Source organism: Sminthopsis crassicaudata, chromosome 3, assembly GCF_048593235.1.
Source record: "Sminthopsis crassicaudata isolate SCR6 chromosome 3, ASM4859323v1, whole genome shotgun sequence".
Classification (NCBI taxonomy): domain Eukaryota; kingdom Metazoa; phylum Chordata; class Mammalia; order Dasyuromorphia; family Dasyuridae; genus Sminthopsis; species Sminthopsis crassicaudata.
Genome location: NC_133619.1, coordinates 22,630,141 through 22,655,621, shown reverse-complemented (window position 1 = coordinate 22,655,621; position 25,481 = coordinate 22,630,141). Strand labels below are relative to the sequence as shown.

Here is a 25,481-nt window from a genome sequence, read left to right as displayed (position 1 = left end):
TCCCAAATATTTTATACTATCGACTGTTGTTTTGAATGGAATTTCTCTTTGTATCTCTTGCTGTTGGATTGTGTTGGTAATGTATAAAAATCCTGAGGATTTATGTGGATTTATTTTGTATCCTGCGACTTTGCTAAAATTCTGAATTATTTCTAATAGCTTTTTAGCAGAGTCTTTGGGGTTCTCTAAGTATACCATCATGTCATCTACAAAAAGTGATAGTTTGATTTCCTCATTTCCTACTCTAATTCCTTGAATCTCTTTCTCGGCTCTTATTGCCGAGGCTAGAGTTTCTAGTACTATATTGAATAGTAATGGAAAATTATAAATTCTTATTCCTAGCAAAAGTCTAATGAAATTGATATTGCTTCTTTTGATTGTGATGACAGGGGACCTATGCAACTGTTACCAATCATTCTGGTAAGTTGTAGTTTAAAAACCTATTTGCATTATAATGAGTTTTATTTAAAATTGGTTTGAGATAGAGTTTGCTTTGTTTGTTTACATCAGGAAGAGTTGAGATTTTAGGATAAGATTAAGAAGCTCAAAGCTTGTAAATTCTTTTTGAATTTAGAAGAAAACTTAATAGAGTTCAGCTTTGCCCCTCTTCTTTCTAATTCATGCCAAGGGACCCTTTTTGTCTCTTAATATGTCACACTCTTAGGACAGCCTTCATCACTTCCTACAATTGAAATAGCCTTCTAATTGGTCTGCCTCACTATCTCAATGTCATCATCAACTCTTCAATCAAATTCACCAGACATGTCCAATCTGATTTCTTTTTGTTGCTGTTGTTGAGGCAACTGGGGGTGAGTGACTTGTCTAGGGTCACACAGCTAGGAAGTGTTAAGTATCTGAAGCCAGATTTGAACTTAAATCCTCTTGATTTCAGGGCTGGTGCTCAATCTAGCTGCCCCTCATCCAATCTGTTTTCAAGTGTCATCATCAGCTTTTTGTACTACCCATGCTTGGTCACATCCTTACCAGCAAAGTGTCTCATTCTTGCTACCTTTGGAGGGAAATAAGACGCAAGCTCTCAACTTCTTCCACTGAGGTTAAAACAATCTGAATTATCATAAAGTTCTCCAATGGAGGCTCCCTACCCTACTTGATAAACAGGGTTGGAGACTGAGTCAGTATACCTTTCAACAGGCTTTACCCATATCTTGGGGTCCACTACATATCAGAATGTCTTCCCTAAAATTATTTTTTACATCTATAATTATCTACTACATTCTATATCTTTTCTATTTATAGCTATTTGCACATTGCCACCCTCTCCCTCTATCTGATAATTCCTTGAGATTAAATACTGGTTTTACCTTTTTTCATCCTCAATGTTTAACACAACGTCTGGCACATAATAAATGTTTAATAAATGCTTGCTCACTTCATGTTATTTGACTCATATATGCCTAATATCTAGAGGATTTATTTTTAAAGTAAATAATGTCCCTACCTTAAGGGGTACATGGTTTATCTATATTCATATTCTTCCAGTGGAAGTTCCCAATCCAGCTAACTTTCTGTTATAGAAAGGAAGCCAAACTATGATGAAAAAGGAACTGCTCTCCAGGCTCAATGTTGCCTCCTTTTATCCTCCCAGAGAATGGGCTTGTGGGTACTCCTACAGCCAATAGACTAGCTCCTTTTAAAGGTGTGTAAACTCCTTTTCAGAACTCCTTTTAAAGGTGTGAACTAAAGGTGTGAACCCTGAGCTAGAGAATTGTTAAGTACCAACTTAGCACCTAGTAATAACCTAACAATTATTAATAAATACAAAATTTCAGTGGTCAGACACTTTGTACCATAGCACCAGATAAGGAAAAAAAAAAAAGCAAGAGACAGAATTATTTAAGGAAGTTTGGAACTTTGAAGGAAAAATACAAATGGACATACAAATGGATCCAGAGTCCCTTAATCCCTATTCTACATTCCTTGATAAGTTAATGAAAAGCAAGTTTTCAGAAAATATAAAATTTATATTCCAATTCCTATTCAAATATTGTAAACATGGGGTTCATATTCCACTTCCCAACAATTAAAATAATGGGTTTGATACTACTTTAAACAAATTCTGGTTAGCCACATTGAAAAGTACAGAGTCATTATCTTTGGGTGCAAGGGGCAGAACAAAGAAAAAAAATAGTGGAAGATGCAAGGTGGCAAATTTGGGCTTGAAACTTAAAAAAATAATACCTCTGCTAAATGAATTCCAAGTGGAACAGGCTATCTTGAGAATTAGTAGAGTCACTGGATGTCTTCAAGGGGGACCGATATAGGCTTTGGGGCATGTAAAAGCCAGTTTCACTAAGCAATCCAGGATAAGGGGTTCAACTATCATATCCAGTTTTGCTGAGGCCCTTCTAAATATAGCTTTTCACCTGTAGGCTATTTCATATTCCCTTTAAAAGAATATCTGCCAGATACAAAATATGAAAGGATTTCCTTCTCAGCTCCCCAAGGTCCACACAGATCTGCTTCTGACTCTGCCTGAGTCAACAAAAGGTATTAATGGAAATACTACAAGCCAGCATGCTCAACACTGCCAAAGTTCACAGAAATAGTCCAGGGATAAAGAATCCAGCTAGAAAAGCTGAAATTTCAGTGCCTCTTTGGGGCCTTTGAAAACTGCAGAGGTCATTAAGTTTAGCCTTTTATGATACCTCTGTACCACTTCCCCCCTCTTAGTTAACCTGTCAGATCATATTTCTGTTTTATTATGCCCCCTCCCAACCCCACATATACACATACACACACTCATAATTCCTCTACCCCAAACAACTTTATGATCTGGTCTCTTTTGATATGAGTGGTCATTGTAGATCTGCATGTTTCATGGCTCTCTGATGAAAAACTTGGTTTTCTTCTTGCTGTCTTTTTTCACTTCATTGTCCAGTTAAGGAAATTATAAAATACAAGCAGTAGCATGCTGTCAGCTCTCCTCCATAATAGAAATATCCTCTGGACCTCCCGCAACTGTTCAACTGATAGGGATTTGAAATAATAGAACTGTGGAGGTGCTTTTACCTCTTTCATGATTTATTGATGGCTCATGTGGTAACACCTGACCTGAGCAAAAAAAATTTTAAAAGCCTAGGAGTTTTGGCAAAGCAGTGGGAGTGCCACATCTAGGACATCATTTTCAGTTTTAATCTGGAATGCTTACTACTTTCAGCTTTCAAAATTATTTGAAATTTTTTCTTTGATATCTTGCTTTTCCTCCTTTTTCTTTCCTTTGGCAGTCTCTCTGTCTCTCTGTCTCTCTCTCTGTTTCTGTCTCTCTGTCTCTCTCTCTCTCTCCTCTCTCTCTCTCTCTCTCTCTCTCTCTCTCTCTCTCTCTCTCTCTCTCTCTCTCTCTCTCTCTCTCATTCTGTGTGTGTGTGTGTGTGTGGCTCTAGCTAAATTTGTTGAGTGATTTATCATCAATCAATTCAGGGTAAGATCCAGTGAAATTTAGAGGCAGAGAAGCTATGAGAGAAAGAATTGTTGGCAAATGAAGGCAGGAACAATAATATTTAGACAATGTGGGTGAATAACTCAGTATTTTCAGGAGGTGATGTGAAGTTCAAAGTCCAAGTGTGCCAAAAAGCATCTCTGAATCTATTGGTCAGTCAGTCAGCAAATATGTATTAAGTGATTATTATGTGCCTGACATTGGACTAAACATTGGGCTAAACAAACAAAATTACAAGAAGGTTCCTACTCCCAAAGATTTCACAATTTAATATCAGAGACAACATGCAACAGACACAGGAGAACTAGTTTTAAGAATCTGAAAGGATGCTGTCATGAAGAAGTGCTTCACTTCTGTTTGGTTCCAGAGTACGGAAGAGGGGATGATGGTTTAGGGCTATAAAGAAGCAAACTTGAGAAAATAAATAGATCTTATCCATTACAGTTATCCAAAAGTAGACTGGGTAGGCTTGGGGGAAAATATTCCTTTTATTGGTGGTCTTCCAGCAAATGCTGAATGGCAACTTGTCAAGTATGGTAGAGGAAAGATTATTTGTTATTTATAGTTTGTAAACTATAAACATTTGCAATCTTTCCTAGTTCTAATATTTTCCAGTTACAATATAAGAAGGATGAAATAGAGGCTGAACTGGACTTGTGATTTAATAGGCAAAGGGCACTGCTAGATGAGGAAGCTCTTCATATCAAGGCAGGTCAGTGTTATTTGTTACTTACTGCCATATAGTCTTAGATATTAATCAAAGGCACTAAGAAATGAAGTTCATATTTTTGTTGTTGTAGTTGCTGATTCGGTCACGCCCATCTCTTTGTGACCCCATTTGGGGTTTTCTTGGCAATGCTACTGGCAACATTTCCTTCTCCAGCTCATTTTACAGATGAGGAAACTGAGGGAAGATGAGTCTTCTTAGCTCTAAGCCCACCATTCTATCTATTATGCCACCTTGCTTCCCAGGTCATATATAGCCTAGATAGATAGTTAGATAGACAGACAGACTGACCGATAGACAGGTAGGTAAGTAGATAGCTAGATAGATTCTTGAACCCAGATCAAACTAACCCTGAGGCCATCTCTCTATCCATTACCACAGGCTGATGCTGAATAAATGAATTTTGAATATTGAGATAGAAACTATTGACAACAAATTATCAGAAGTTCCATCTTTCTTCTTCCTATCAACATAATGATGCTTGGATTTTGTTTTGGTTTTTGTTTTTTTGTTCATTTGCTTTCTGGCATCAGCATCTATTAGTCTTTATGTAGCAATAATCACATTACTGTCTAATTAAGGAGACAAACTGAGATGGTCATCAATAACAATGACCCAAATGTAACCAAATATTTAGAAATGATGAAATCAATAGAAATCGTTCACCAGCTGAAAAAGTATGTGGACTCACTGCACTGCAGACAAGAGAAAGTCTACAAACAAGGTTTCATTACACAGTTGACTACATGCAGCAACTGATAGGCAATCCCCATTCTCTCATCACGTATACTATCTCAGCAATGATTTTAGCCTGGAGAAGAAACCAATAAAATGAGGATGGATGTTGCCAAGGTAAAGCTTAAGAGTTACCATTTAAAATTTACTATTAAGGATAAGAAAAGATTTGTGAAAGATCTATGGATTTAGAAATGTGTTTAGACAGTAAGTTTGGGGAACTTTGGGCTGGAATCAAAAAGCTTGATGCAAAAAAAAAAAAAAATTGCTAAAGGCTTTTGTGTACATAAAATAAATCCAGCTTACCCTCTCAGGGAGCCCTCTGGCTGTATAAAAGATGATGACAGTGATTTTGAAAAAAATGGCTTATAGCCACAATTCTCCATTATTTTCTCATTAACTTTGGTTTTAAGGGGAATCAAAGCAATGCTTCATGAAGATGAGCTATATAAAAATGATCTGAAAATTCATTTAAACATTAAGATAAATTCTTGGTCATGGTTTTGATTGCTTTCAATGAAACTGAAAATCCAAATTGGTTATGTTATCCTAAGGTTATCTTACTCCTAAGACCTAGGTTGTCCAGCCTCTTCTAATCCTCTAGTGAGAGACATCCTTTTGAAGATCTGGCCAGATTGCTCCGAAAAGTCTTTGGACTTATGATCGAATTGATCCAAACAGTTGTTATCACAAAGAGCTGCCAGTTAGCATTCAAAAATATCAAATGAAAGATTTATGAAGATTAATCTATCTACTTGCCTAGACTGTGGAACAGCAGTTTGAGATGTTGCCTTATTATTAAACAATGCTGTTACACTTTCAATATATTCCAAGGTTTTCTAAAGCTGGTTTCAGCATCTTATTATGTGATTTTTATTATTATTAATCATGCCACAATCATATTCTGTCCGTTACACATTGCTCCCCCATCCTGAGACTGTACTAATGGTAGTAGCCTAGGCTTATAGATTTAGAGCTGAAAAGGACATATAAGATTATCTACTAAAAAGTAAACGACAATTTTTCCAATAAAGCAACTGAGGCACAAGGAAGTTAAGTAAATTGTTCAAAATCAATAATATCTGAAGCATGGTTTAAACCAAAATTCTCTTGACTATAGCTCTCTATTATTTTAAAAAATTATCTTATTTTAGAAATGAGGAAAATGAGAACAGAGATTATACATGACCAGGATAATACAGCTAATAAAGATTTGAATGTGGGTCTTCCTAAATTCAATATTAGCACTCTATCTATCAAACCACTTTAGTGCCTCTGGCTAGCCTCAATATAACAAGAAGCTCATTGATATAAACTTATGAGATAAGAACCACACATTCATATTTCATTATCACTTCTTTAAAAAGAAATGTAACTGTGAACCATTTCCCCCCTTAAGGTTTAAAAAATTATAAAAGTTGTGCTAGATAAAAATTCTAAGAAAAGGGTTCATTATAATTACTAAGCAGAAATGTCATTAATTTTTCCAAATATAATCTATGGATTGACAAATGGATAATAAAATCTGATGGTACATTTGCTGACAATAGGACATACCTAAGTGAGATTAATTCCCCACTTCTAAATTTGTCCATGATGCAATGTGAACCCATAATGTGATTTTTTTTCTCTTTCGAGTCCTATCATATTTGGAAAATATAACATTGATGCTAGGTCTTAAAAGGATCACAGAATTTTTGAAGTGTAAGTGACCCAATCCAATGGTTCAAAAGAGATATTATTTGTAAAGCACTTTGCATAGTACATATAGTATGCATTTAATACTTATTTCTACATATCTGTCTCCCCCATTCAAAAACAGTCAACAAGCATTCATTCAGTATTTTCTATAATCTAGACACTATACTAAGTGCTGCTTATATAAATAAAAACAAAAAGAAAGATTATCTCTATCTTTAAAAAGCTAATATTCTAGTGAGGGAAGATAATGTAGAAAGGGAAGATTAATAGCAGGAAGTAAGGGTAGCTATTCACATTAGAAAAGAAAAACAAAATTCAGAGAGCTAGAATTAGAGACAGATTCCTTTCTCAACATGAAATTTTGCAGAGGAGTTCAGAAATAGGGGAAGGAAGACTCAGAGGTAGAGGGATGTTTCAGGATGAGAAAACCCTGATTCTGGTGAAATCCAGATATCAGAAGCAGAAATAAAAGGGGAAAAAAAAACTCTTTTTAAAGAAAAAGAAATTAGGGCCTGGGCAAGGCCATAATGGCTAGATCAAAATCAGACAGTTAAGTAGTGGGAAAGTTAGGACAGAAAGACAAGATATCTGCCTGTCACTATGCCATTGAAGTAGGTGGTCAGCTCCTTGAATTAGAAAGCCAACTCCTTAAGGACAGCAGCACTTTTCCTTATTATTTTTGTACTCCCAGCACCTAGGGTATACATCAGGCATTTAATAAATGCTTGTAAAATTGAAAATTCTACCATCCTCTTCTATCATTTAAAATATAGTATCAAATTAGGAAAAAAAGAAATTAGTGTTATATTAGATAATATGAATCATTTTATTTTAGTGAATTATATTTCTATTAACTCTATGACTTTTAAACAGGACAATTGTTTTATAAATTACACTGTTAGCAAATATATACTGAATTGTTCAAAAATGATATTCACAAACAATATTCACAAATATGTATATCAATAGTCCAAATAAGGTAGTGAGATCAAGATTCTTTTTTGCTACAACTGACAAATGACATATTTAAAAATATAAATGGTACCCAGTCATTGGCACCAAAGGCTCAAAGATTTATATTTGGAAAGAAACTTAGAAGTTATCTATTCTAAATCCCTAATTAGAGACGTGAGAAACTGAGTTCCAGAAAGTTGACATGACTTCTCTGAGTCACACAATGAATAAGCAACAGAGTCAGGATCTGTACCCAGGAATTGTGCAGTGGACATTGCACAGCAATGGAGAAAGTCCCTTCTCCAACAAAATTTCATCCCCCCCCAAAAATAAATTCAGTCAAATCATTCAGAGGAAAGAAGGAAGGAAAGAAGAGATGAAGGGAGTGAGAAAAGGAAAAAGGAAGGGAGGGAGGGAAAAAAGAAAGAAGGGATGGAGGGAAGGAGAAAAGGAGGAAGGAGGGAGGAAAGAAGAAAGAAAAGAAGAAGAGAGAGAGGGAAGGAAGGAGGGAAGTAGAGAAGGAGAGAGGGAGGAGGAAGAGAGACAGACAGGCAGATACAGAGAGAGAGAGAGAGAGAGAGAGAGAGAGAGAGAGAGAGAGAGAGAGAGAGAGAGAGAGAGAGAGAGATGAAGGGTGAGCATGAATGAGAGAGAGAGAGCAAGAAACAGAAAGAAAAAAAGAAAGAGAAAGAAAGAGACAGAGAGAGAGAGAGAAGAGAGGAAGAGAGGAGGAAGGAAGGAAGGAAGGAAGGAAGGAAGGAAGGAAGGAAGGAAGGAAGGAAGGAAGGAAGGAAGGAAGGAAGGAAGGAAGGAAGGAAGGAAGGAAGGAAAGAAGGAAGGAAGGAAGGAAGGAAAGAAGGAAGGAAGGAAGGAAGGAAGGAAACAGGGAAGGAAGGAAGGAAGGAAGGAAGGAAGGAAGGAAACAGGGAAGGAAGGAAGGAAGGAAGGAAGGAAGGAAGGAAGGAAGGAAGGAAGGAAGGAAGGAAGGAAGGAAGGAAGGAAGGAAGGAAGGAAGGAAGGAAGGAAGGAAGGAAGGAAGGAAGGAAGGAAGGAAGGAAGGAAGGAAGGAAGGAAGGAAAGAAGGAAGGAAGGAAGGAAGGAAGGAAGGAAGGAAGGAAGGAAGGAAGGAAAGAAGGAAGGAAGGAAGGAAGGAAGGAAGGAAGGAAGGAAGGAAGGAAGGAAGGAAGACTTTGAAAGATACAGTTTCTCACTTTCAAAATTTTAGATAAGGAGAGCTGGAAAAAAGAGTTGAAAATGCCTAGCTTAACTTCTACTTCTACTTGAGTCTTTATGCTCCATCAGATCTCACCAACTTTTTCTTATCAAGCATGTAAGAAACTGCTTTTTCATGTTCAAAGCAAAATAACTGCTCAATTCAGAACTAAATTCCATCTCAGAACTGAAAGCTCTAGATATTCAGCAGAACTAGGGTTCTCCCCTCATAAGAAACTGTTTCCTACAACCCACTTTGTACCTGTTTGGACTAGCATTGTCAAGTGAGCAGCGCCCTCCTCTGGCCCAACTACCACATAGTCCTTAAAACCATAGCACCAAGGTTCCATAACCATAGAATCATAGAGTTGACAAAGTAGGAAATTAAACTCTACAAAAATTAAGTAAAGTTTTCACTGTCACATAGTTAGATGACTTTTAGACTTTGTACAGGAAACTTTTCCACAGACATCACTAAGTTCTACTTGTTAATTTCTTAGTTCACTTTACTCAAATAAGAAATGTCTAACTATCTTTTTATCTGTCTTTTAATTCATAGTATCAATAACTAAATACTTATTTAGAACCTACTGTGTTCCAGACATAGTGCTAAACAAGGAATAAAGAAGTCCCTGCCCTTAAAAAAGTTCAAAATTTACTGGTGAGAAAATAAGCAAAATATATTTATCCCATGACACTATATAATGGATAAAGAAGAAATAATCAAGAGAGAAGACATTAGAATTGACAAAAGGAGAACATATTCCTGTAAAGAGTAGCATTTTATCTGAGACTTGAAAGAAGCCTGGGAATTCAGGAGAGAGAGATGTGGAAATTCTAACACATGTCTATAGATTATTAAAAGTACTTCAGTATAAAATGGGAAGAGTGGTCTCCCTTATCATTGTCTACAATATATATATATATATATATATATATATATATATATATATATATATATATATATATACATATGTACATAGAAAGGTAGAACATACATGTTTTGTCATTTATAAAATTTAGACATTGAAAATTATAATCTATAATGCCTTTCCCATTTATAGTCTTAAGTTCCTATTTTGTTATATATCCTCCAATAATATGAATATAATTAGATGCAATCAGGAATAATGTGATTACATTCAACTTTATTAGTTCTCAATCAAAACCCCCATTATTCAACCACAACTGCAAAGCAAATACACACACTAACAAGATCAATCTTCCTTCTCTTGAAAGTTTAGAAATCAGTTTAAATATTCTAGTAAGAATTTAAAGCAAAGGTGTGATATACTAAAAGCAATGTGTGCATTTCTTACAAAGAACCTATGTATTCAGCAGAAGTTAAAGAACTCTAATTGCTATCTGAAGATTCCATCAAACCACATAAAGGCTTAGTGAAGGGTTTCAATATGTACATAGAAAAAAAAAAAAGGTTGAAATCTCCAAGTGAGAGGAGAAAATATTTAATTAAATATGTACTGTAGATGCAGGAGAAATCTATGAATGAACCAGATTTATAGGATTTCAGATCTGGATGAAATCATATATATGTGTATTTTTGAACTAGATTTATAGGATTTCAGATATACATCATCATTATTATCACTCTCAGCTGCTACTGAACTTTCCCAATATTATAGAGTGCATTTATGTTATATATATATAATATTCATATGTGCTTATAGATACATATATAATATTATATGTGTATATATATGTATATAGATATAGATATATTATGGATATAGATATAGATATAGATATATCATCTAGATCTGAAATCCTATAAATCAGGTTCACTCTTATAGATTTCTCCTGAATCTACATCATACACACACACACACACACACACACACACACACACACACACACACTCCTTATCTCCCCCAAATATTGATTTCTTTTGAAATTCTATTTTACTGTACATATTTAAAAACATTATTTTGAATGGCCCATAGGCTCACCAGATTGCCAAAGGGTTCCATGATGTGAAAGATTTTGAGAACCTCCAAGTCTAAAAAAAAAAAAAAAAAAGACTCAAAGAAGTTTGTCCAAGAGTGGGAGAAAAAGGGAATAAGCATTTATATTTCATCCCCTATGAGCCATGCACTGTGCCATGTGCTTTTTACAACTTTAGAAATTAAGGTAAACAGAATTAAATTAGTTGTCCAGAGTCACATTGTTAGTGAGTGTCTCAGCAAAATTTTGAACTGAAGTCTTCTTGACTAGTCCCAGAATACTATGCTACCAGCTGTCTCAAGGGCATTAAGTATCTTGATCAGAATTCAAGTTTAGGACTTTCATGTTAAATCCACAACTTTTTTTTCTCCTACTAAACCACACTTACTCTTAGGGTGAACACCTTAGGGTGAGTAATATTTTCAACAAACTTATCCTGATTCTTCCATGAACTCACCTCATCTCATCCAAACTACTTAACTGCGTGTTTTTGAGTCACACACAGTATCAATCTCAGAAAATAATATACCTAGAAAACTCTTTAGACAGGTTCAGAAAAAAAAGAGTTCTAAAACTAATATAAAGATATTACATTGCAGAATTTCTCAGTCACTGACTCCCAAGGGGCCTAATGCACATGACCATTCAAACAGAAAATCCCAGACTGTCAGAATCACAGAACAGTATGAAATCTTCTCTATACCATCTTTGACAATTATTTACCCTTTGATTAAAGAAACACTTTTGAAGGGGAACCCATCACTGAATCACTTTCAATTTCCTGAACTCCACTGAAGCAAATTATTGACTCTTTGATCAGCTCTTAAATGATTAGGATGTTTCTCTTCAACCAGGTCTTCTCTGCACCTTTGGCCTAGTTTTCCTACTCTGACCTCTGGGTCCCTATAAAACAAATCTTATAACTCTTCCAGATGATAGTCCTTTAAACATTTGAAAGCTGCTTCCATGTCTTCACAGAATTTTCTCTGCTTTCACCAAGGCTGTTCCCAAGTCATTTCCATTCCTGATCTCCAGTTTCTTCACCTACCTGGAAATTTCCTTTCTATCTTGTCAACGAATGGTCTAAAATGTGAAACCTAGAACTGGACACAAAAATTCCAATGAGGTCTGATTGAAATAGAATTCTATGAGCCAACCAATGGCTGATTATGGTAATGAAACTCTCCAGGGCACCTGAGATAAAAGAGTTGTTAAGATCATGGATTTAGAGCAAGAAACCTGAGATATTATCAAGTTTCATCTTTTTTTTTTTTTAAATAAGGAAATTGAATCACATCACAGGCAATGTGATTTTCCCAGAATCCCAAAGCTAGGATGTGAGGCAAGGTTTGAAAACGGGTCTTCTTAAATCTTTTATTGCAAGATTTTGTGCGTGGCTCATCTTGATCATGTAGAGATACAAAGGAAATGAAGGGATTCCAAAACCATAAAGTCAATTATGTTCATATATAGATAGTAGATACAGATAGATAGATATATACAGATGTAATTTTTAATGGAAATGAGGAAGAGCAGAAACTAATTGAATATCCAATCATCTTCAAGTCTAGCCTTGACTGCTTGCTTCTTTGCCTTCCAGAGAGAACCCATGTGAGATTTAATCGATGAGGACTTAACTCCCTCATTTGCCAACGTGGGCACATGTTGTTGAGGGTGCTACCTGGCCCACTAGTTCTAGCTTCATATTCCACTCGTCATCTTGCCATCTGTTCTGCCTGCCATCACTCTTTCCAGACCATCAGAGCCTGCCACCCTACTTCACCATCTGCTGCTTAGTAGCTCTGGATTCATATACAAATCAAAATTTTGATTGCTAGTTGAATATTAAAAATCAATTCCAGTATAGTTCTACTTGTTATCTCTAAGTATTCACAATTACTACTATATTTCCATTACATATTTCTAACTACTATGTCCCTTTATATATCATTTCTTACTATTAGACTATAAGTTCTTTAAGACCAGAGATTGTCTTGTTTTTAGATTCAAATTTCTGGTGCTCACTACAATGCTTAGCATCTATCAAACACAACATTTTCTTTTAAATTTTATTCATTTAATACCTATATTGAACAAAGAGATTGCAGAAATAAAACGCATGTAAAGTTGTAACAGAGTATGAGTAAAAAAATATTTTGGCAATTCAATTATCTACTATTTTTATCATCCTCATCATATAAAAAATAAATTAATTATATGATGTACAAATGTACTTCACTGTGAGATACAAGACCAGCTTAAAGAAAGCCTAAGGAGGCACTAATGACATAGTTTGAATTAAAGGACATCCCTTCACATTATTACCCCATTCTCTGTTGTCTAATTTTTTTTTGTTCCATTGCTTCAAGTTCCACCAATTAGAGATTTGTTTTATGAATGAATAAAGAACATTATTAAATACTTACTTTGTACCAAGCACCATACTAAGTATTGGAGATACAAATAGAAAACAAGACAGTCTCTGTTCCTCATGATTGTGCACTTGAAGGGAGGGGGAAAGAAAGATAAAACAGAGGAGGGTCCAGCTGCAGAGCCAATGTCTTAAGACCCATAGGTCATAAGGGAAGGGTCATGAAGGATGGCAAGACACAAGAGGCCTTAGAATGCATTTGGCTTTCTGCTCCATTGGGTATCTGAATAGCTCATACTCACTGGGAAGAGGGAATAGGCTTAATATCAGGAAAATGACTCAAGATTTCCTGGAGCAGGGGTGTAAGTAGGGGATCAATATTCTATCCAAGAAGAAAACAAAAAGGAAAAGCATAGAGAAATAAAAACGTTGAAATGGAGAAGGGTCTGAGAGTTATCTGGCTCAAGTTCACTAAGAGCTTTCAAATAAGAGCAGCCTGAGACTGGGAGAAGAAAAGGGGTTTCTCTTTTAAAATGAAAATACTCCAGTAATTTATAAGTGTAATTTGGTAGCACTATAATAAAATTGCTTTCTAGTTAATCCTTGATGAGCCTACAGAGGGAAGAAAGAAAAGTTCTGAAGAATTGAGATCTTAGGGGGAGAAGGGATTTTAGAATATCCAAGCACTTCACAGGCATGAAGGTCAAAGACCAGTACTAAAATGAGGGCTTTCAGACTGCTTTATGCTAGATAGCATAAAGATATGAGGAAGGAAACAGTTTTGTCTACTTTTTAACTTTGACTATATTTACATAAAATACCCACTGCTCAAGTTTAGCTTACAAGTCGATAAAAATCTTTATTCAACATTTTTACAAGCTACAGAAGGAAAAAACCAGTTGACTCAGAGAGGAAGATCTTTGTAAACTAAGGGAATTCTCTCCTTACCAGGTTATTTCTCCTTGTTAATAGACTACATAGAAAAGAAAAAGAAAACAAAAGACAGAATGAGTGGCAATTAGTCTGAGTGACAAACTGTCTGCAGCTGGGCCTGAGAAAGTGAGTTTATTATGTTCCAGGAGAGGGAACAGAGAATTACTAATCTGCTTTTCTATTGTGACACTTGGTGGCTTCGAATGGGATGGCTATTTTTCTCTATGGCCACACTTGCATAAGAACTAGGAAAGAAAGCTTAAACACAAAGGAGTGGACATGATTGTTCATTTATACTAAAATGGAGGTTTTCTTGAAGTCAGAGTCACTCATATAATGAAAGTGAACATTCAGGACTCTGTCTCTTTGCCACCACACTTGTCAATGTATGGACTTAGGGATTGCCCAGCCTAGACAAAATGATTGAATATAAAATGTTATCCTAAAAGTTGATTATTTTCACTATGTTCAAACAGAAGTGGAGAAAAATTGAAAAGTGTTCAACCTTCAGTGTTGTCAGCAATGCTTCTCAGAGATTATGATAAAACATATTGCAGGATTTAAAATTTGAAGGAATCTTTCCCCGCCCCCTTATTTTACAAGGAAGCAAGCCAAGAAAAGTGAGGTGATTTGCTATGTAATTGATAATAATAATTTAGGAGTTAGAAGAAATGGATTGAAATTCACGGCTAGAATTCCAATCCATTTCTTCTAACTCCTAAATCGGTCTTTTCTGGTCCATTAAATTATACAATACAGTTACCTGCTAGTGTGACTATGTTAAGAATGATGCTAAGAGTAGATCTAGTAAGCCAATTAAAACAAAATTTAAAAAAAATCGCTGACCTACTTTTAGCAAAATACTGAAGTATCAGATATTTCTGTTGTATCTAATTGTAAGGGTAAGGTCATCAGGTAATCGAAATCATCATTGGGTGAGATTTATTAAGCAATTTGTTATTATTTAGTCACAGAAAAAAAATGTCAGACCATGTGTTTTTCTCCCTGACATCATGATCCAAACATGTTAACATTTAAGCAATGATCAATTTCAAAACGGTGTGGTTATCACTATCCCATCTTAAACATGCTCTAGAACTTCATGAAAGTTTTTCCCCATGACTCTTTGAATCTCTAGGGATATGGCAAGTCAAATACTGTTCCTGAACAAAAGCCATTAGACATCCAAATGAAAATAATAATAATAATAATAATAACAATAATAATAATAATAATAATAATAATAATAACAATAATATCCTTAGGAGAGATCCAAAACAGGCATAATTCTTCTCTATAATAAAAATCCTTATAATGGCAAAATATTAGTATACTTCTTCCTTCCAGTTACTATGGAAGATTATTAATGAATTGTATGGTTTCTAAATTTCTTTCTAATTCATCAAAACACTGAGAAGGTTGAAAAACAATTGGAAAAAAATCTTAAAACTAAAAAAGTAGAAAAAACAGAAGTGTTCTCAATTTACTAATGTCTCATTTCCTTGTTTAGGTTCATTTGCCATATATATTTAGCAAATGAATAAACATTTATCATATGTCTATCGTGTTCCAGGCAGATATTATTTTTCCCCCTGAGGCTGGGGTTAAGTGACTTGCCCAGGGTCACACAGCTAGGAAGTGTTAAGTGTCTGATACCAGATTTGAACTCGGGTCCTGCTGAATTCAAGGCTGGTGCTCTATCCACTGTGCCACCAAGCTGCCCCTCCAGGCAGATATTATTAAAAATTTTTATCCCTTTTAATACACAAAACAACAATGGGAGCTAGGTGCTATTAAAATGCTTATTTTACAGCTGAGGGAGACAAAAGTTTAGTAATTTGCAAGGTCATATAGTTAGTATCAGATATCAAATATGTATTCTAAACTTCCTAATTCCAGTCCCAATGTTCTATCCACCATGCCACCTACCTGCCTAACAATCCTGTGGTTAGAGCAAATGATAACCAATGTCCAGTCCCAAATTCCAGCAGTTTCTTTAAAATGTTGATTTGACTTAAGGAAGTCCCATACAGTACAGTTTGAGTCCCCTTTTGCAAATACCTAAGATAACATTTATAAGAGTCCAACATAAGAGTACAAATTATTCATAAAAAGGCTTCAATTTGAATCCTTGGAGAGACTATCTATGTTAAAGTGATCATAGACCCATTTTAGAATCGAACATTTCTTCTGAAATAGCAAAATAAATCCTCAAAAGTCCCCCAGTCAATAAATATTTAGGAAATGCCTAATCTGTTCCAGACACTGTGTTTTCGTTGTATTTGTTTTTTTTTTTTTTTTTCCAGTGGTTTGAGGACTTTCAGGAACATTTTTTTTAAAAGAATCAGATAAAATAGTGAGTGTAAATCAGTAGTCCTAATGATTTTCACTCACTGAAAGAAAGACCCAAGATGGGGTGGTGGTATTGCATGCACAGAAAAGTCTAAACATTCCAAAGCACGAAGAGAAAGCTATAATCAAGAAGAATATAAAAATAAGTTTAAAGTGCAATGGGCTTTTAGGTTGTGGCAACAGAAGAGAAAGGGTTCAGTAACTGTAAACAATAGAGCCCATCCCAGTATTTGGCCTTTTCTTCTTCTTTATCATACCTTATCAATGTGTTCTGTCCCTGCAGTCTTTCAGTCTGGTAAGCAGTAGTTTCCCTCAAAAAAAAATGGTTGTCTAATCAGTTGCCAGGTATGTTGTAATCCAGAAATGCCAAATGTGAAAACTTCCTAACCAATTAAATTTAAACATAACTGGGAATTGTTTAAAATTGACAAAACTACAATACAATATAAACAATATTAACTTGTAATTTTCTAAGTCAATATGTGAGGTAAGGAGTAATTTCTATTTGAGTTTGACAACACTACTGGGAAGAATTCTCATTCACATAAAGATTTGGATGAGGGGCAGCTAGGTGGTGCAGTGGATAGAGCACCAGCCCTGAAGTCAGGGCTTTTGACCCCAAGTTCAAATTTGGTCTCAGACACTTAACACTTCCTAGCGGTGTGACCCTGGGCAAGTCACTTAACCCCAATTGCCTCAGAAAAATAAAATAAAATTAAATTAAAAAAAAAAAAAAAGGTTGGATGAAATGGTTCTGGAGTCACACTTTTCCTCCTAATTTACATTTTAAAAAAAAAATCAGTGACTTAGTGGTTGGTATTGCTTTATTTGTACTGCATACCTTTCTCTCACTTTTATTCTTCTCATTTTGTATTGTGATCTTCACTGTAACAAGCTAATGAACTAACTCTACACAACCAGCAGGAAAAACCTACACACATCAGTAATAAATAATTTAATTGGGGGGGAGGGTGTATGTGTGTGTGTGTGTGTGTGTGTGTGTGTGTGTGTGTGATATTTGGTGCTCACTATATTTTACTACCTTCCAATTCTAGAAGAAGAAAAAACAGTATTTGTGATATATATGAATGTACCTCCTGTGTAACATATATCTCCTTTCTCATTCCTTACTCCTGAATTATGTTCCAATATAATTTCCACTACCTAAGTTCATTTTTACATTGCTACAACCAAGTATCAAAATATGTACTGACTTAATTTGAAGTATCTTATTGAAGTGTACTATAATTTATCACCATCATCATCTGTAACAGATGCTGCTATCTACTCTGCAAATATCTTCATGGTTGTCTTTTTTTAAAATTGTTCATCTGAGTTCTGAGACAAGATTATCACTTGTCCTATAAAATGATATAATATGATTGGTTTTGGAAACTTGATTTAAAAAAACACTATCAACTCTATCAATCCACTGGGCAGTGAAGCATTTAGTTGGCAACCGATTTCTTTCTTGTTTCCATTATATGAAGAATGTTGAGGTTGATATAATTAAATTTTTTCAAAGGAAAAATCCACTTGTTGACCTTTGGATAAGGATCTCACATTTACAATATCTACATGTAAGTGAAGCTTATAAATATTTTTAAATGATGTGATTTTTTTTTTGTTTTATCAGCTAGGAACAGTTGACATTTCCTTTGCTTCCTAGATTGCTGTGGTCAAAGAATGTATTACCAAGTGACCACTCTTCTTGTGATTAGCCTCTCCTTGCTTAACTAGGTTAATTCTCAAAAAAGAAATGTTGCCAGGACTGTTTCTGGTGACTTTCCAACATGATAGAACCTGCCAAATCTCTAGCTTTATGGGTATAGCCTTCTAGAACTCAGGATCATCTTGATACTATCAGGACTGGATTTTATGAAGGGGGAGAACTCAAAAGCATCATTAAAATGCTCTAAGTTCAGTTCAATTCAAATAGCATTGTTTGAGGTTTGACTATGTCAAAATCACTGAGCTACCTTCCAAGAGAGATGCACAGATGAATAAGGTGGGTTCTACCCTCAAAAGCTGACAATGAAGTAGGATCTTCAACTGATTCCCAAAGAGGGCTATTAGTGAGGAAAACAGATGTGACCTGCTTGAGTCAAAAACCCTTTAAACCTAACAATTAAGCACGATAGAAGGTACTTCTGAATCATTCAGGAATTGACTGTGATGAATTAGAAAAAAGAGAAAAGGCAAGCAAAACTCAGTCCTATTTGGGCAGGAGTTTGTTGATCCTTCTAATAGCAAACCAAAGGCAAAAATGTTAGCATTTTGTTTTATTTTAGCAAGATCTAGCAGTTTCTACATACGTTCTATAGTGAATTTTTATGAACAATCTGGGAAGTATGACAATGTTGGCATAGTCTCAAGCTGAATGGAAGTAAGTAACAAGAGGGTGATTTTATTTTATTTTATTTTATTTTTCTCTGAGATAAAGATTTGAAATCCTTTAAATCATTCTTATCTCACAAACTTTTGCATTTAGCTACTGTGAATAAAGGTCTATATATTTATTCATTTATATATATATATATATATATATATATATATATATATATATATACATACACACATAATCACACAATGTATATATATACATGTGTGTATTTGTATATGTGTAGTGTGTGTGTGTGTGTGATGCCTACTTTATTCCAGCCAATTAGACACTAGAAATCAAATGACACAAATAAAGCAGTTCCTAACCTAAAAAGATGTACATTTTGTTAGAGGGGAACTATTATGTGACCCATCAATCAATTAACATTTTTGGCACCTACTGTTTACATGATATTTTAATATCCCAGAGTTAACTGGGAGGTGACTTAATTTTCTTAAATATAATCTCCACCTCCATAAAGAGGGCAATATGTATCAAGAGTTGCTCACTTATAAATAGGTTATTTTCATTATTGTCAATAAGGAGAGTCACTGGAAAATCTACTCCAGTTTCCATCTATGTTTTATCCATCTTCCAATGTTAAATACAAATGCTTTGTAGATGATATGGCTTAGTTAAGACTCAGACCAAGTCATCTACAGACTCATTTTCCCTCTACTGCTTTTTCATTCATGTAATCTTCCACCATTCTCTTCAAGATCATTTTGCAGATTAAATAATATTCTAAACCAATGTTATTCCTAACTATTCCAACTTCTTTCTGCTCAGCAGAAAACACAGCTGTTGGATAGAACATTGGAACAGAAATCTGGATGATCTGAGTTTAAATATGGCCTCAAGGAGTGGTTTTATGAGCAAGTCACTTAACATATGTTTGCCTCAGTTTCCTCAACTGTAAAATGGTAATAATAACAGCCACATCTCTCCCAATGTTGTTTTGAGAATCAACTGAGAAAATGTTTAAGAAAAAAGTGCATAGCATGCTACTTGAACATAATATGTGCTATATAAAATTTTATTCCCTTCCTCTTTATCCTTAGCAAAAAAAATCAAGTGTTTATTGCTAAAGATTTTCTAGGAATTTTTGACCGCTCAATCATAGTTATTACTTAAATATTTGTCAAAAATAGTGATAATCAGATCCATTGCTTTTTGCCTTTACTTCCCCCCATCCCCATTTTTTGGTGTCAATACTTTTTTGGCTGAGTTAGATTAGATCAATGACCAATGGCTCGTTTTAAAAGAGCTTAAAGTATATACTCAAATGAGAAGGATTGGCATGCAGTCATCTTTTAATATAACACAAATATTATTTCATCATCATGTGGTATTTCACAGGCACTTTGCTCCATTTTACAGAGGGAGAAACTTAGGCTCCCTACCAACTGAAGCAGTCATGATTAGAAAACGATATGATACCTCTGTCATTTTCAGGCAGGCCTTCCAACTCCAAATCCACATTCTTCTGGAAGAACATAGCTCCTTCTCATAATTAGATTAGTTAAAGTGAAAAAGAATGTTGTTTTATAGGAAATTTTAAATGACAAGAGTATCTTCGATTTTATGTAGTATTCTCATTTTTTTATGTTCTTTAATTTGGAGTCTTCACTCTAACTAGTCAGTGTTTTAACTTACAAATCCAAAGCTGATTAAGAAGACATCCATTTTTGTAGTTCATCTTGTAAAGATAGTCCTTATCATTGTTTTCTGATATTCTTTTATATTGGTCATGTTTAGCATCTTATTATATTAAAAAAATAATACATGATAAACACCTATGAGGCCCCTCTGTTTTGGTCTTTTTCATTTTACACTGAAGTCATAGTGTTCAACATGTGTTTTTACCATTTTCTGGGATACTTTATGACCCTGGACAGGTCACTTTTCTTCCCAGTATTCTAAAAAACTTTAATTTCATGAGATGCAGTGGGGCAAGACTGCTCCATTAGATAAAATTCATCCTAGGAACTTATTTTAGTAATGGAATCACAGTCCATATCTCTGTCATTGTATTGTTGCCAACCTCCCCTGTTCCCACATTTACATTACATATGTCAAGTTGTTTTAGAGAATCTAATTAAATGTATATGTTCTCTCCTTACCCTTTGCCCAACATTTTCAGAAGGTGTTATACAATCTGAAAATAATCTCCATAGTGTTTTTTTTACTGTACAGTAAGATGGTCAATACCCATCATATGATATTTCTTATTATCTTGTTAGGTTCTTACTAGGTGCTAAGTCAGTACTTAAAAATTCTCTAGCTCTGGGTTCACACTTTTAAAGGGAATTTACACCTTTAGACTTCTGAAAAGGAGTTTACACCTTTAAAAGGAGTTTATACCTTTAGACTTCTGAAAAGGAGTTTACACATTTAAAGGAGTTTACACTTTTAAAAGGAGCTAGTCCATTGCCTGTAGGAGTTCCCAAAAGCCCATTCTCTGGGAGGATAAAAGGAGGCAGCATTGAGTCTGGAGGACATTCTGGTGAAAGTGAAGGAGAAGACTTCCCACACTCTTGGAGGAGACAGAGTCTGATTCCCACACTCTAGGAGATTCAGAGTCAAGATTTCATTCTCACATCTACCTTCGCTCTGGCTGGAGGCTCCAGAAGCCTCCGGAGAAACCTGCTCCCAGAGAAAAAAGATTTACAGAAAAGAAATCTCTTCCCAGAGAAGGATTATAATCTAGAGAAGACAGAACACTACAATTTGGCACCCAACGTGGGGCAAGGCCTTTCAGAGGAGCTAGCTCGGACTTTACATTTTGACGCCTGAATAGGGGGACGGTGCAATCAAGGACTGGGAGCTGGAGGCCATCAAAGCCCAAGTAAGGGAGATGGAGAAAGAGGCCAAGAAATTGAAGGAGCTTCAGAACGAGGTGGAGAAACAGATGAACATGAGCTCACTCCCAAGCAATGCTGACCTAATGATCATGTCCATTGAGGAGAAGATGGAGGCTGATGCTCGATCCATCTATGTGGGCAATGTAGACTATGGTTCAACAGCAGAAGAGCTGGAGGCACACTTCCATGGTTGTGGTTCAGTTAATCGAGTTACCATCCTTTGTGACAAATTCAGTGGTCATCCTAAGGGGTTTGCATACATAGAATTTTCAGATAAAGATTCAGTGAGGACAGCGATGGACTTGGATGATTCTCTTTTCAGAGGAAGACAGATCAAAGTGATACCAAAACGGACCAATCTGCCAGGGATCAGAACCACAGATCGGGGTTTTCCACCTGCTCGATATCATGCCAGGGCTACTAACTACAGTAGTTCACGCTCTCGATTCTATAGTGGCTTCAACAGCAGACCCCGGGGCCGAGGCTACAGGGGCCGGGCTAGAGCAACGTCATGGTATTCCCCTTACTAAAAAAACAAAAACAAAAAAACCACACACACACACACACACACACACACACACAAAGTGTGTATTAGGAAGAGAGGAAAGAAGGAACTCCAAGAACTCATTCAAAAGATAGGTGGGGCATGATGGAAGCTGAGGTTACATCCAAAGAGCCTTTAGAAGATCAGGACTCTGCCAAAAAGTACCACATGAAAGAAAGGGATTACCTGATAAGTCAGCCAAAAAGCAATCAGATAGCAGAAATGGATTACACTTGGGGAGAATACAGGCCTTTTAAACCAACAGGGCAGTGTCCAGTGCAAACAGCTCCAATTGCCAGATGATAAGAAGAGAGTTAGAAAGTGGTAAATAGAAGAAAATTAGATAGGTTAACTGCCTGGGAGAGATGTTTTGCTTGTATTTTACAGACAGAGAAGGAAACAGATGAAGAAGGAATCAGATGGGTGCCAATGAGTCATATTCGCCTTGTCCATCAAAGAGAGAGAGAAAAAGAGAAAAACCTCAAAACAAAGAAGAAGATCTAAGAAACATCTGACACTGAAAGAGCATGGCTGATAAGGAAACTGTTAAAGATTCCCTAACACAAGATGAGACTATTGTAGGACTTTAAAGCTTGCAGGAATTTTTGGATTTCTGGTACATGAACTAATGGACAATGTACTTACGGACATGTATAAATTCTCAATTTATGATTATTTGATCATGTTATTTGTTACATTACTTCTAGCATGTGTTATGTTACTATGTATTTATGTAATTTATGTAATTATGTGTACTATTGATGGATTTATGTATATCCTTTACAAGGTCATGACCACCCTATATAGAACATATCAAAAGAAAAAGAATTAAAAGAAAAGGGAAGATGTTAGGTTCTTACTAGGTGCTAAACCCGCACTTAACAATTCTCTAACTCAGGGCTCACACCTTTAGTTCACACCTTTAAAATGAGTTTACACCTTTAGACTTCTGAAAAAGGAGTTTACACATTTAAAGGCATTTGCACCTTTAAATGGAGCTAGTCCATTGGCTGTAGGAGTTCTCATAAGCCCCTGGGAGTACCCAAAAGCCCATTCTCTGGGAAGATAAAAGGAGGCAACATTGAATCTAGAGGACATTCTGGTGAAGGTAAAGGAGAACACTTCCCACACTCTAGGAGATTCAGAGTCAATATTTCATTCTCACGTCTACCTTTGCTCTGGCTGGAGGCTCCAGAAGCTTCCCAAGAAACCTGCTCTCAGAGAAAAAGATTTACAAAAAAGAACCCTCCTCCCAGAGAAGGATTATAATCTAGAGATGACAGAACACTACATAATCTATGTGCACATAGTGAAAAAACAAATGCAAAAAATCATTTGCCTTTGTAGATTATCCCTCCATATTTCCCTTATATCTGTTGTTTTGTTTTATAGAAAAAATGCCATCAGATCCTTTCATTAAGTACCATTGTGTATCAGTTTGTTAATAATTTGACAAATAATGATTAAATAAATATTTATCGGTGGTATAAAATCGAGCAATCTCTATCCCTTAGCATTTGCTGTCCCTTTTTACCTCCATGCTACAATCTTCAGAATGAAATTAGAAGAGGCCTACCCAGAATTAAGGACCACATTTTATGTTTTTTTCTTCTTCTCATGGATTTCCCTGGCCAAATGAACCTAGCTATGAACATAAAAGTGATGAGCTAATGTGCTTAAGGTCTAGGCTTGAAGAAGGAGTTAGACTATCAAAAGCATGATACAATAATACTTTCCTGGATTGGTAGCACCTGCCAAAGACAGCACTACTAATAGCTGGTTTGAGATTTCCAGACCACCCTCATTTCATGATGGGACTCCAAGATAGGACTTTTGGGCAGAATATATATATATATATATATATATATATATATATATATATATATATATATATATATATATATATATATATATATATATATATATATATATATATATATATATATATATATATATATACACACATATATATATGTATATATATATATATATACATATATATATATGTATATATATATATATAATAGCTATTTTATCTTTGATTTTAGAATCATAGAATTTCAGTATTAAAAGGAACTTCAAAGATTTGGGTCCTTGTCCTACCTAAAAGTTTAAAACTTTCAACAATATCACCAGTAAATAATTATTCAAATAATAATTTTAAAACTTTTAAGCAAATGATACTCATTGGCTTCAAGACAACCACTATCATTTTTGGATACCTCTACTAGGGAGTTCTTTACATAGTGCTGACATTTGTTACCTATTGGTCCTAGGGATGACATTTTTTTTTCCATTTGAACTCTCCAGTCATTTTGTTCCCATCATTGATTTTTGCAACTGTTATTTTTTTTAAATCTCTGGATAGGACTTGGTTTTTATTCCTGTTAACATTTCACATTACCGATTTCAATCCGTGGGTCCAATATTTAAACAAAAGAAAGAAATTAAAATTTAAAACTTCTAACATGAAAATTATCTTTAAAGTCATTCTTCATAAATTATTTTATTGCAATATTTTATATATGAAGTAGAGTGGAAAGTCCTCAGAGGTCAATTATCCAACCCACAACTGAATAAGAACACCCTATAGAAGATACAAAATGTCATCATATAGTCTTTGTTTAAAAATATCTCATAACTGGAAGCTCACTACCATCTAAGGTAGCTTGTCCCTCCTAAAATAGCTATAAACTTTAGAAATCTCTTTACATAAAGTCTAAATTACTTTATTTTCAACTTCCTCCCTTTGTTCTTAATTCTGCCCTCCAATGCCAAGTAGAAACCAATCTAATCCCTCTTCCACATGATGTTACTTCTATATATAAACAAATAATAGTTTCAAAAGAACTATCATAGGTCACCTAATGTTAAATATCTAAACTCTAAAATTATATCCATGACTCATTATGAGATATGGTATTAATTTACCAAAATGTTCTTTGAGTCAACAATATTTGGATGAGGAAAATGTTGCATACATAAAAGAAAATAAAGAATACCCATTATTAAGATTAGATTTTACAATATGAAAGAGGACTAAGCATGTAGGATTAAGTTTTTAAAAGTTTATATTCATGTTTAAAATAAATTTGACCAATAGTAGTGAGATAAATCAATGTTACAGTCTTGGCCCTTTTAATATATCACATCAAAATCATATAATTTTAATTGAATTAACAGAAAAGACAAATTAAATTATATTTCTTCGTGTTGTGGAGTTAATCTTACACATTACATAAATATTCTGAATCTAAATAAATGAATTAAAATGATTAAAGGAGTT

The 25,481-nt window shown here is 34.9% G+C and overlaps 1 long non-coding RNA gene and 1 pseudogene across 3 annotated transcripts in view; one reads left to right on the top strand and one right to left on the bottom strand.

Annotated features, from left to right (window-relative positions):
- Positions 1-25,481, bottom strand: part of LOC141560254 (uncharacterized) — a 186,205-nt gene that overhangs the window by 127,275 nt on the left and 33,449 nt on the right. The window contains exon 1 of one of the 3 annotated variants that reach the window (XR_012487677.1): positions 11,797-12,018. The exons of the other annotated variants lie outside the window; for them this stretch is intronic. This is a non-coding gene — a long non-coding RNA (uncharacterized LOC141560254). Of the gene's footprint in view, positions 1-11,796; positions 12,019-25,481 lie in introns of those variants that run through there. 3 annotated transcript variants of the gene reach the window in all.
- On the top strand, positions 21,630-22,199 carry LOC141560253 (polyadenylate-binding protein 2 pseudogene; annotated as a pseudogene).